This window comes from Colossoma macropomum, unplaced genomic scaffold (genome assembly GCF_904425465.1).
Source record: "Colossoma macropomum unplaced genomic scaffold, Colossoma_macropomum, whole genome shotgun sequence".
In the NCBI taxonomy this organism is placed as follows: Eukaryota; Metazoa; Chordata; class Actinopteri; order Characiformes; family Serrasalmidae; genus Colossoma; species Colossoma macropomum.
The window spans coordinates 22,624,969-22,635,383 of NW_023494804.1; the positions used below are offsets into that span (position 1 = coordinate 22,624,969).

The 10,415-nt window shown below is 38.4% G+C and overlaps 1 protein-coding gene across 1 annotated transcript in view; it reads right to left on the reverse strand.

Moving 5' to 3' along the window:
- The window catches only part of sh3bp2 (SH3-domain binding protein 2), a 34,129-nt gene extending 23,981 nt beyond the window's left edge, over positions 1–10,148 (reverse strand). Inside the window, exon 1 of the mRNA XM_036595433.1 lies at positions 10,010–10,148. The gene's annotated coding sequence lies outside the window, so the exon portion shown is untranslated. The remainder of the gene's footprint in view (positions 1–10,009) is intronic.
- Between the last annotated feature and the right edge of the window lie 267 nt (positions 10,149–10,415).

A 10,415-nucleotide genomic window follows, 5' to 3' on the forward strand; every position in this document is an offset into this window, starting at 1 on the left:
CTAAAAATACTAACACCACAGCAGAGTAGGCATACATGCTGATGTGCATGCAAACTCTGCAACTAGTCCTATTTCAAGATTTCATAGCTACATTATACTTTCAGTTTACAAACAGAATTTGTACAATAATATACAGTGCCAAGCAAAAGTCAGAGACCACCCATCATTTATTTAACTTCCTGTCAAAACATCCATTAAGTACAAGTTACTCATTTTTTGCGAGGATATTTCTGAGGAGAGATATAAGATAATACACTTGCATAATGAAGGAGAAAGTTAAAGTCACAATTAGTGAAAAAACAGGAGTTTTTTGCTCTAGTTAAAAAAAAAAGGACTGGAGTTTGCAAATCAAACAAAAAAGCTCACAACAATGGACTGACCACCGTATAGTCCAGATCTCAACACGACTAAATATGTTTGGGATTGCTTGGATTGTGAAAGGCAGAAAGTGCAACCAACTTCTGGACTGAACTTTGACTGAACTTTGTAGATATAGAAAAATATCCCTGTAGATTTCTTTGAAAAACTGAAAGCAATTAATTAGAAATTAGAAAATAATTTTCTGTTAAATATCTGTCTCTGACTTTTGAAGTGTGCTGTACATTATGCCACATATTAAATCCATCATTTATTTTTGAACTCTGGTATACTACGACTGCATGACGCTGAACGATATTGCTAGATCTGTCATGTTACATAGCAAAATGTAAACGCCCTGAAAATGTCCAGTGCTACATGAACTTCTGCAGGGTTCATCAGAGCCCACGCTTCCCAAAAAAAGCTCTAAAGAAGCAGAAGCCATTTTAGCAGTGATGATTCAACTGTACTCCTAACACCTACTGGAAGGGTCCTTGTACTCTGAAGAAGAAAAAGAACACTCATCTTAACTAACAGAGGAAGTCTGAGAGAGGCTGTGGTTACATGACGTCCAGACAGCCGCATGTAAATAAGACGAGCAGGTCTGAGACAAGCCGACTGGCGGGGGGTCTTCACGCAATCCTGTCCCTGCCACAGTTGCTCGCCCACTTCGGAACATTCAAGAGGGTAGCTATGATAGCCAGACAAGGTGAAAAACACTGAAAGAAAGCAAGGAATCGAAACCGAGACATAGGAAACTTTACAAAGCAGCACACAAACATTCTCTTTTTCCATCTCAGAAATAAAGCACTTTCTATTTGGCTTGCAACTACTTAATGAATGTGGCTCACAAAGCCTGCTTCACTATGCGAATGCAGAAGTGCGAAACGAAAGCACTACAAAGACAAGATTAGGCGTTTTGATGAATGATTTACTCTACTAGATATCAAGGCCATTTTCTGGAAACTGCCTTTCTAGAACACGGAAGAGGCTCATTTTTCCAAAACTAACCCTGAAAGACAGTAAATCAGCAAGAGTGAATCAGCAGTCATGACATCACTTTCCTTTCACAAGAATAAACACTACATGCATGTAAAGGCAATTATACACATACTGAATAGAGCTGTTTTGCTCCAATTCTCTGTAACAGGAAGAGCCATTCTCAAATATGAGTATTTAATATTTACTGCACTCCGCCTATAACAATAAATTGCCACAGAATGCAACATGGCCACTTCAATAAAAGCCCCTCCATATTGCTGGTGTACAGTTAGAGACTGCAGCTTGTCTGTTTATGTACAATTTGTGTCAGTCATTTTTAATATATTTAATGTTTGACCTTGTCAACTTCATTGTTATTTTGTAAATGTACACTCATTCTGAAGTTGAAAACTGTTCCAAAAAATGTCAGGACTGCGATAACTTGGACTAAGAATGTTCACAAACATCCTAAACAAATGATGCTGAGGCTTAAAAGGAGCATCCAGGAAAGGCCTGGTCCTGTGAAAGGGTGGGTCGAGGCTCGCCACTTTCCTTAACTATGTATTAGTGAACAACAGTTTAAGAACAACGGTTCTTTTTAGGGAATCCACGGGAATTCATCGATATCCCTACATGGAACCAGTGAAATTTTGACGCACTGTTGTCAATAAACAATGTCCACAAATCATCGCTGTCCAAAGATAAACATGTATCTTCAAATATTAATGAAAAATGTTAACTTTACAAGAGAAGGCAAAACATTCTTTACTTATATTGCAAGTCAATGTAAAGCAGTTTTAGAGCATTTCTATTGGTCCATTCATCAAGATATTTTCATACAAAGTAAAGAGCAGCTGATATGCTTAAATGTAATGAAAAATGAAATACTTGCTTTTTTTGACAGAGACGGGATGCAGATTAGCACCATATGCTGTGGAAGCCACATTTCAACAACACCCATTGTTATGTCTAATTTGAATTTGCACAGGGCCCTTGGCTCAAGGGGGCCCTAGGCGACTGCCTACCTTTGCCTAGTGCAAAGACTGCTCCTGATGCTGCCAACAGTTTTGAGCTTAAGCTCACCTGAAGTGGCCTGATAAACAGGGGAAACATGTATTATGGTCTGATGAGTCAATCTTTCACATAATGGACGTTGTGATGACTGAGCCAAATAAGTAAAGGACCATCCAGATTGTTACCAATGTGAAGCTCAAAAGCCAAAGTCTGTCATGGTAAGGTGGTGTAGTGGCATGGGTAACTTAATGGTATCATTAATGCTAAAAGATATATATACATTTTGGAGCAACATATGCTGCCTTCTAGATGACGTCTTTGCTTATTTAAAGATGATGATGCCAAGCCACATTCTGCACATGTAACAACAGCATGGCAGCATAATCGGAGAGTGTGGGAGCTAGACTGGCCTGCATGCAGTCCAGACCTGTCCTCTATTGATAACATAAGCCACATTATAAAGTGCAATATACAATAATGAAGACCTTGTATGGTTGCGCAGCTGTTGTGTAACAGAAGAATGGCAAAAATTTGCCTTTCAAAACTCGACCGGTTTGTGTTTTCAGTCCCCAAATGTTTATTAAGTGTTGTTTAAATGCAAGGTGTTGTAACACAGTTGTAAATTGTGCTCCTGTCCCAAATCTTTTGGAAGGTGCTGAAGGCATCAAATTTGAATGAGCTTACATTTACAAAAAAACAAGAAAGGCAAAACATCAAATATCATCTTTTTATAGTGTTTTGAATTTAATATAGGTGAAACAGAATTTACAAATTATTGCTTTCTGTTTTACTAGCATTTTGCATAACGTTCCAACTTTTTTATAATGTAACTGAGGTTTCTAGATGGAAACTACTATTCGATTTGTTCCAGCATGACTCGTTTTATTTAAGGTCATGGTAAGGTTAAGGCCTTGCTCACTGCTGGTAATAATCACCACCCACGTTACTAACTGATTCAGCACTTTTTCCCCTGCATGTAAAAGGTGGGAAGCAAAAAAATGTAAGTACTGCACAGGGTGAAGACAAGAATAAAGCTTTCAGCCTCTGTCAGTATCTTGTCATGTGTTTCTCAGTTTGCACATAGTGAGAGTAAGAGACAGTGAGACCTGCATTAAGTTATGTCAAATATTAACAAGAATCCACACACTGCCAGTGCTGACAAGATGCAATACAAATCTTCATGCAGTCTAATCTGTAATATCTGAGGACTTTTGAAAGCTATGAACTTCTTCTCCTTGCACACAATAATACTGATGCTATATTATTTATATATAATAAAGATGATGTTTCAATACTATTTAGGGCTGTCCATATGCAGAGTACAGTATATACTGGTGCAGAATGTAGTGTACAGTATATACTGGTATAGTATGCAGAACACAGCATATACTGGTATAGTATGCAGAATACAGTATATACTGGTGCAGCATGTAGTGTACAGTATACACTGGTATAGTATGCAGAGTACAGTATTTACTGGTGAAGTATGCAGTATACAAAATATACTGGTGCAGTATGCAGCATACAGTATATACTAGTATGGTATGCTGAATATAGTATATACTGGTACAGTATGCTGAATATAGCATATACTGGTGCAGTATGCAGTATACAGTACAGACTGGCACAGTATGCGGAATACACTATATTTTGTGGTGCAGTATGCAGCATATAGTATATATTAGTGCAGTATGCAGTATACAGTGTATCACTGCTGTTGGAAGAAAACCTTGTATCTCTATTTTTGTCATTTTTCACAAATTATGTTTTTGACATAATTTGAAAATGCCTATTGCCCTTTATATTGTTTGTACATTTCATGATGAATAGACCAAAAGAAACAGCCAAAAATGACTTGTTAAAAAGTCTCGTTCCATTGACTTACATTAAAAGTAAAGTATGTTTTTTTTTCTTCTCCTATAAAGTTACCATTTTGGAGATATGAGGTTTTCTTCCGACAACAGCGATATATTAGTGCAGTATGCAATATACAATATAAACCGGTGTAGACTGCAATATACAGTATATACTGGTGCAGAATACAGTGTACAATATAATATGGTTCCCATACAAGGTTTCATTTTACTTAGGGCAGCTCTACTTAAACACCAACATCTGAAGTATTTGAATATATGTTAAATATGATTATGTTTTCTCCTCTGAATGCTTTGTCTGTGCATCTGTTAGGACTGTGTTTCATATCACTGTGTTCATAAGCCTGCAAAGTGTGAGCTTTGTGTGGCCAATAAGCTGATAAGCTAGTAAGGCCCATAAGATATTATAAATAAGACCAAAAATTAGCAACACTTCCTAGTGAGTACACCTTTGACTAACGCATGGAAGAAGTATTCACTGTGGAGACAATGTTTCAGGGTTAATTAAAGCATAAACTGCTATGAAGGGCTCAATTAAACAACAAAAATGTTCTCTTATAGAGACAGGAACCTACCCCTCCCCACCTGAATGGCATTTTGTGTAGGTGGGGGCAAGACTTTCCATTGTGACAGGATGGGACACAGACCCTCACTGTCTCAGATTCCCCTTACCGTATATGCATATCATTAAGAAAAAGAAGCAATGATATCTCTTTAATATATCTTTGATTATAATAAGTGAACCTAATACTTTAATCCCTTGGGCACTATTCCTTCAACAGGAAATGCCCTTAAAACCACCAAGAAAAATGGTGGAGAAGAAACTATCAAGATAAAGATCTATTTCAATCAAGTTACTCTTCCATTGCTCCTCTGCCTGGAGATGCCTGTGTAACTTGCTCCATCATCAGCTCCAGCATCGTCTCCATAACTGTGAGCTGCTCCAAGACTAGTTATAATAAATCTGCAATTTCAATTTGCCTTATTAAAAGTTGACTTGCAGTTGTACAGACCATCTATGATTTAATTTCCAGTTATACAAACAGTAACTACAATTTATTCCTTTTTCAGGAGATATTTACAAGCAGATTAGATATAAGACTTTCCACTTGAATAAGGACATATAAGGACAATAAGTCAAAGGGAAATACATGTAAAACAGGAATTATAGAGAAAACATGTAAAACAGGAACTATAGAGAAAAATGGACCGCCCTGGACCTCTATGTCACTGAATGTGTTTGGGATTACTTGGATTGTCAGAAAAACAAAATACAACCAACTTCTAAGACTGAACTTTGCAGGTGTGGAACAATTTCCTGCAGATTTCCTTGAAAGACTGAAAGCAAGTGTCCTGAAAAGACTGAAAGCTGTAATAAAGGTAAAAGTTGAACAAACTAAATACTGCAAAATTTAAAGATGTATTTAGTTGTTGAGGCTGATTTTCACTTTTTTTCCTGACACTAAAAATTGAATAGCATGACCATTATGACTGGAAATGAAACACACACAGGGTGGGCTCTCACTTTTTCCCAGTACTGTATATAGATCAGTCTAAAACAGTTTAGCTGCTGGTGATGCAGTAGTAACCAGATGACTCACTGATACCTGCCGGCACCATATGACAACAGTTTGCGTTAGACAGACAGACAATCTATGATCACTTGAGTCACCTTATAAGTTACTCTGAATATAATACAATTGTGCAAGTTGGTCAATTGGTTTGGTGCACAAATAAATAATTGAAAGCTGACAGGCTATTTGTTTAATCCTTAAGGCACGGGACTAGTCTTGGTTTCAGAAGGGAGTCAGGTCTCTATGAAGTTTTACTAGGAAGCAAAGGGCTTTAAAAAGTCACAGCTTTGAATGTTCTGTGTAGAAGAGCAAGCCTGTTTTTTTCTTAGTCATTTAAAACGATAAGATCTGTTCTCTGTGTTTGTAAAGTCTCTTAACAGCTGTTGCCTTGTACTGCTTTCTGGCAGTTTTGCCTGTGATGGCACGCTACTGTGGCTCCTAGCTGTGGGTACTCAAACGTTTCCTTTTGTGTTGGTCACTGCTGTCTAACTAAAAGCTAATTCTGAAGATAGCTATCACAGATATGGTACCTCCCTTTTACTTTATTTTGCCTTTTTCTCATGATCCCACTGTAGAGTTGATTTCTTAAAAGTTTTGTACACTTTCACACTACTACTTTCGAGGCCTGAATTCTCTCCTTTTAGTCCTTCCTCAAGTTAGCATCTTTGGTAACTGATTAGCTTAGTATTAGCTAAATTTTTGCAGTCGTTTTGAATCATTCTACCGAATCAGGTCAAAGTCACAGTACAAAAACACTTTTAACTGACTTAAACTTTAGACTAAAATCCTTTTGCTTGAATGATGCTGTAACATAATTATGTTTATTTTATTAAAACAAATGAATAAACATTCTATTTTGTCACTACTGAAACAAGAGCCCACCTAAACTTTGCCAAATGTTTAGGTACCAAATGCATGTTACCAAATGTTTCGGTAGTGACAATTCTTAATGTTACACATTGATGCTGATGATAAAAAAGTATTTATATTTAAAATTAAATTAAATAAAGTCATAATAAATCTAAATCTTCCACTTTTAATAGTTCAACTAATTTAGTAGAATGGTCCATATATGTCTTGTCACTGTCCTCTACCTTTCACTATCATTGTTTTGTGTGTTTAGGAGCTCATATTTTTGCTGCTAATCTCATCTCTCTTTCTCTTTCTCTCTTTCTCTCTCTCTCTCTCTGGCTGTCTGTCAAGGCTGCAACTACTGCAACTATTACTACTCTAGATTGTGGTTGTTAGAGATTAGCTCTACTTATTCCTCTGCTGTGTCTCCAACTTGAGTAAGGTTACTGTCGGTACCTACAGAACAAATAATGACAGAACAACTACCAAAGCAAAACTGCCACTGCTAGTTTAACCCATACTTAACCTCCTCTTCTGGAATATGGCATAACCCCAGAGTACATATAGCAAAATCCCCATTCTTTTGGAAGGAATGGGTTCAAAGAGGCATTAAAACAGTGGCTCACTAAAGTCCTTTGACTGTCTTAAACAACAGTTTAATCTACCTCAAAACCAATTCTGGAGATATTGTCAGATTAGACAATCTATTGAAGCAAACCTTTGGCTCCTTGACAGTATGTCCCACTAAGGCAGTTATTCCTGACCAGATCCTGGAACAGATTGGTAAAGGCCATGAGGCTGCTAGGTATTATGCCATTCTTAACTCATTCCTTAACAGAGTGGGATAGGATTCTGAGGCTCCCAAAGAAAATGTCCAGAGAGCTGAAGACACGACTCATTCAGTTTAAATTCATAAACAGAGCATACTGGACTCCATCTAGACTATACAGAATCGGCCTACTAGATAGGTCCACTTGTTGGTGTTGTGGAGCAGAGCCAGGCATGCTGATGCACATGATGTGGAAATGCCTTAATATACAGGTTTTCTGGTCTGACATCCAATACTATACTGAGGAATTCTGGGCAAACACATTCAGTTCTCACCTGGATTGTATATCTTGGGTAAGTCCTCTGCTTTGTCAGATCTAGAGCCCTCTGAGGCCGACTGGACTCAGACAGCCTTAATGCTAGGCTGTAAATTGATTGTTAGAGAGTGGAGGGTCTATATAGCACCATCTGCATCTCACTGGTATGCAGAAATGGGCAGCTTGGCTGCACTGAAAAATCTATCGTTCAGGCTTCAGAAAAATAAGCTTCACCATGACAAGTAGGAAAAAAAAAGACACAGGGGTAGTTCTACAGGCCACTTTGCATGGCCAAACTGTAAACGTCAGTCTGGGTCAGTCCAAACTTTATTAATGTTTGCAGGATACTTAGTGCCTCAGTGAGCTCGACTCAAAGATCAGCTTACAAAATCTCACTATTACAGTCAGACGTAGTGGGTCTGGATCATGCATATAGCTGAACAACAACAAGGAAAGCTGACACGTCAAAAATACTTAAAAACTAACTTAAGTCACAGGACAGTGTTGTTTCACCAAAAGGTTATGTACAGTCATATTCAAAAGTTTGGGGACCCCTGGTCAAATTATGTTTTGTTGATCTTGCCCTCTAATGCCCCATATGTACCTCTCCGCTATGAATGGATTTCAAAAAATAGGTTTTAGGCCAATGTCTTCTCAAAACTATCATAAAACAATATTTTTGGGATCAGGCAGATATCAAGCGAAGTTGTACATTACCATTTTACGTAACAACTTTTAGCGAAGGAGCTTTTGGAGGCATGAAACTCTTCAGACGTCTGGTTCCTATCACCACCACCGTGAACAATTCTGACTCAGTAGGTTTCTTTTGAACGGTGCATTTCACACCAAACCACTCTAAATGACTGTTTACAGCTTAATAATTTAATTATGCAGACATTTTGAAAAATTGTGAGCGTTGAGAAAATAATGTGCATTATAGCCATTATAATTTCCATAGCTGTGTCCACCTGTTGCCGAGAGGTTAGTTTAATTTTGTAGTTTTTTTTTTACTCTATTTTGCGTTCTTTACTCATGGTATCATTTTGAAAGAACAAGTTTAAAATCCATATAAAATAAATAGTGTGTTCTGTTTCTGGAGTTGTGGTTTGTGTCCAGCTAACGTTTACTGTGTGAGATCCTGTCAGTGCTCAGGATGCATGAGCTCGTTAACTTTATTCATGTAAAATTAAGTACCATACTAAAATGTAGTGGAAACATATAGTGAATTTGACTGAATATTAAATTTCAGATTTATACATTTATATCAATGCCTCCAGCACCGCTTTCAACAGCATTTAGCCTACTTTTCAAGTAATGACATCTTATTTGGGACGGGGTATACTCTTTAAAAAGGTGGTTCTTCAAGGGTTCTTTAGTAAAGAAAATGGTTCTTTACTTAATTTAGAACCATTTGCATTTCACCATGCTTAAATGGTTCTCTGCATTGTGAAATGGTTCTTCAGGTTGGTGGTAAATACGTTATATATGGTTCTATATTGAACCTTTTTGAAAAGGGTTCTTCTATAGTTACAAGCTTGACACTGTAACAGTAGAAGAATCGTTTCATTTGGTACTATTCAGAACCAACACACTCTCCATCAATCTAATGAACCATTTTACCATGCAAAGAACCATGTAAGGATGCAAATGGTTCTATATAGAACTCTTGGTTCTAAATCACGCGTGTCAGGATCCAGTCCTCGCGGCCAAAACCCTGCAGACTTCAGGACACTTCCTCAGTAAACACACCTGATTCAGCTCATTAGCAAGGCCTTCATGAACTGAATTCACTGCCTTTACTAAATAACCCTTGTAGAACCATCTGTTTTGAGACCATTAGGGTCCAGCCTGGGGAGCTAAACGTCAGCGAGCGAGTGATGAGTGAGTGAGTGAGTAACCAGGCGGGTTTCTGAGGAGTTTCGCGTCTTTAAAAATCAGTTAATGGGTTCATTCATTATTTACAGGAGAGGAAGTGAAAGCTTTCTGCCCTCTTAAAAACACACCAACGCATTTCGAGTCGTCTCTCATTGACGCAGCTCTCTCTCTCCCCCGCTTCTGGGAGCACATAGATATGAAAATGTCACAGTTCGGTTTAAGATCCCCTTCCTACACAACTGCGACACTTTCGAAACCTCTGCTTCCGAAAACACAGCGCTGGGAAACGGCGTGGCGCTCAACTCCGCGAACTCCGCTTAGCGCTGCTTTCAGCAACACGTCTGTATTCACTCCAGAAAAAAACGGCTGGTTCTGGTGCTCTCGCTTTTTGTCTCACCTTTTCAGGTCTCTTTCTTTTTCTCCTCTCCTGGCGTCTCCCTCCCATCCATCTGCGGCTCGCTGTGCTCAGGACTCGTCTGATAGCGCTTTGAACAGTGAATGAGCGCCGCTTGCTGAGGCAGGTCACTCAGAGAGATGATGAGGCGAAAAGCGCAGCGATATGTCAGCAAATTCCGGCATCAATTTAAGACCAACACTGCCACCCGCTGGTGAGAGAGGCGCACTGCAGCGCTGCTTTTTCAAAACAGCAGATGGGTGACACCACTCATTTTTTCTTTCTTTCTTTCTTGTAAAAGTTTCTTTTTGGTATTTGTATATCTTACAGCACAAGAGGAACCACTGACAGTGAACATCTGTCTTGTATCATACCAACCTATCCTCATCCATTTTAACCCCCTCTCTTG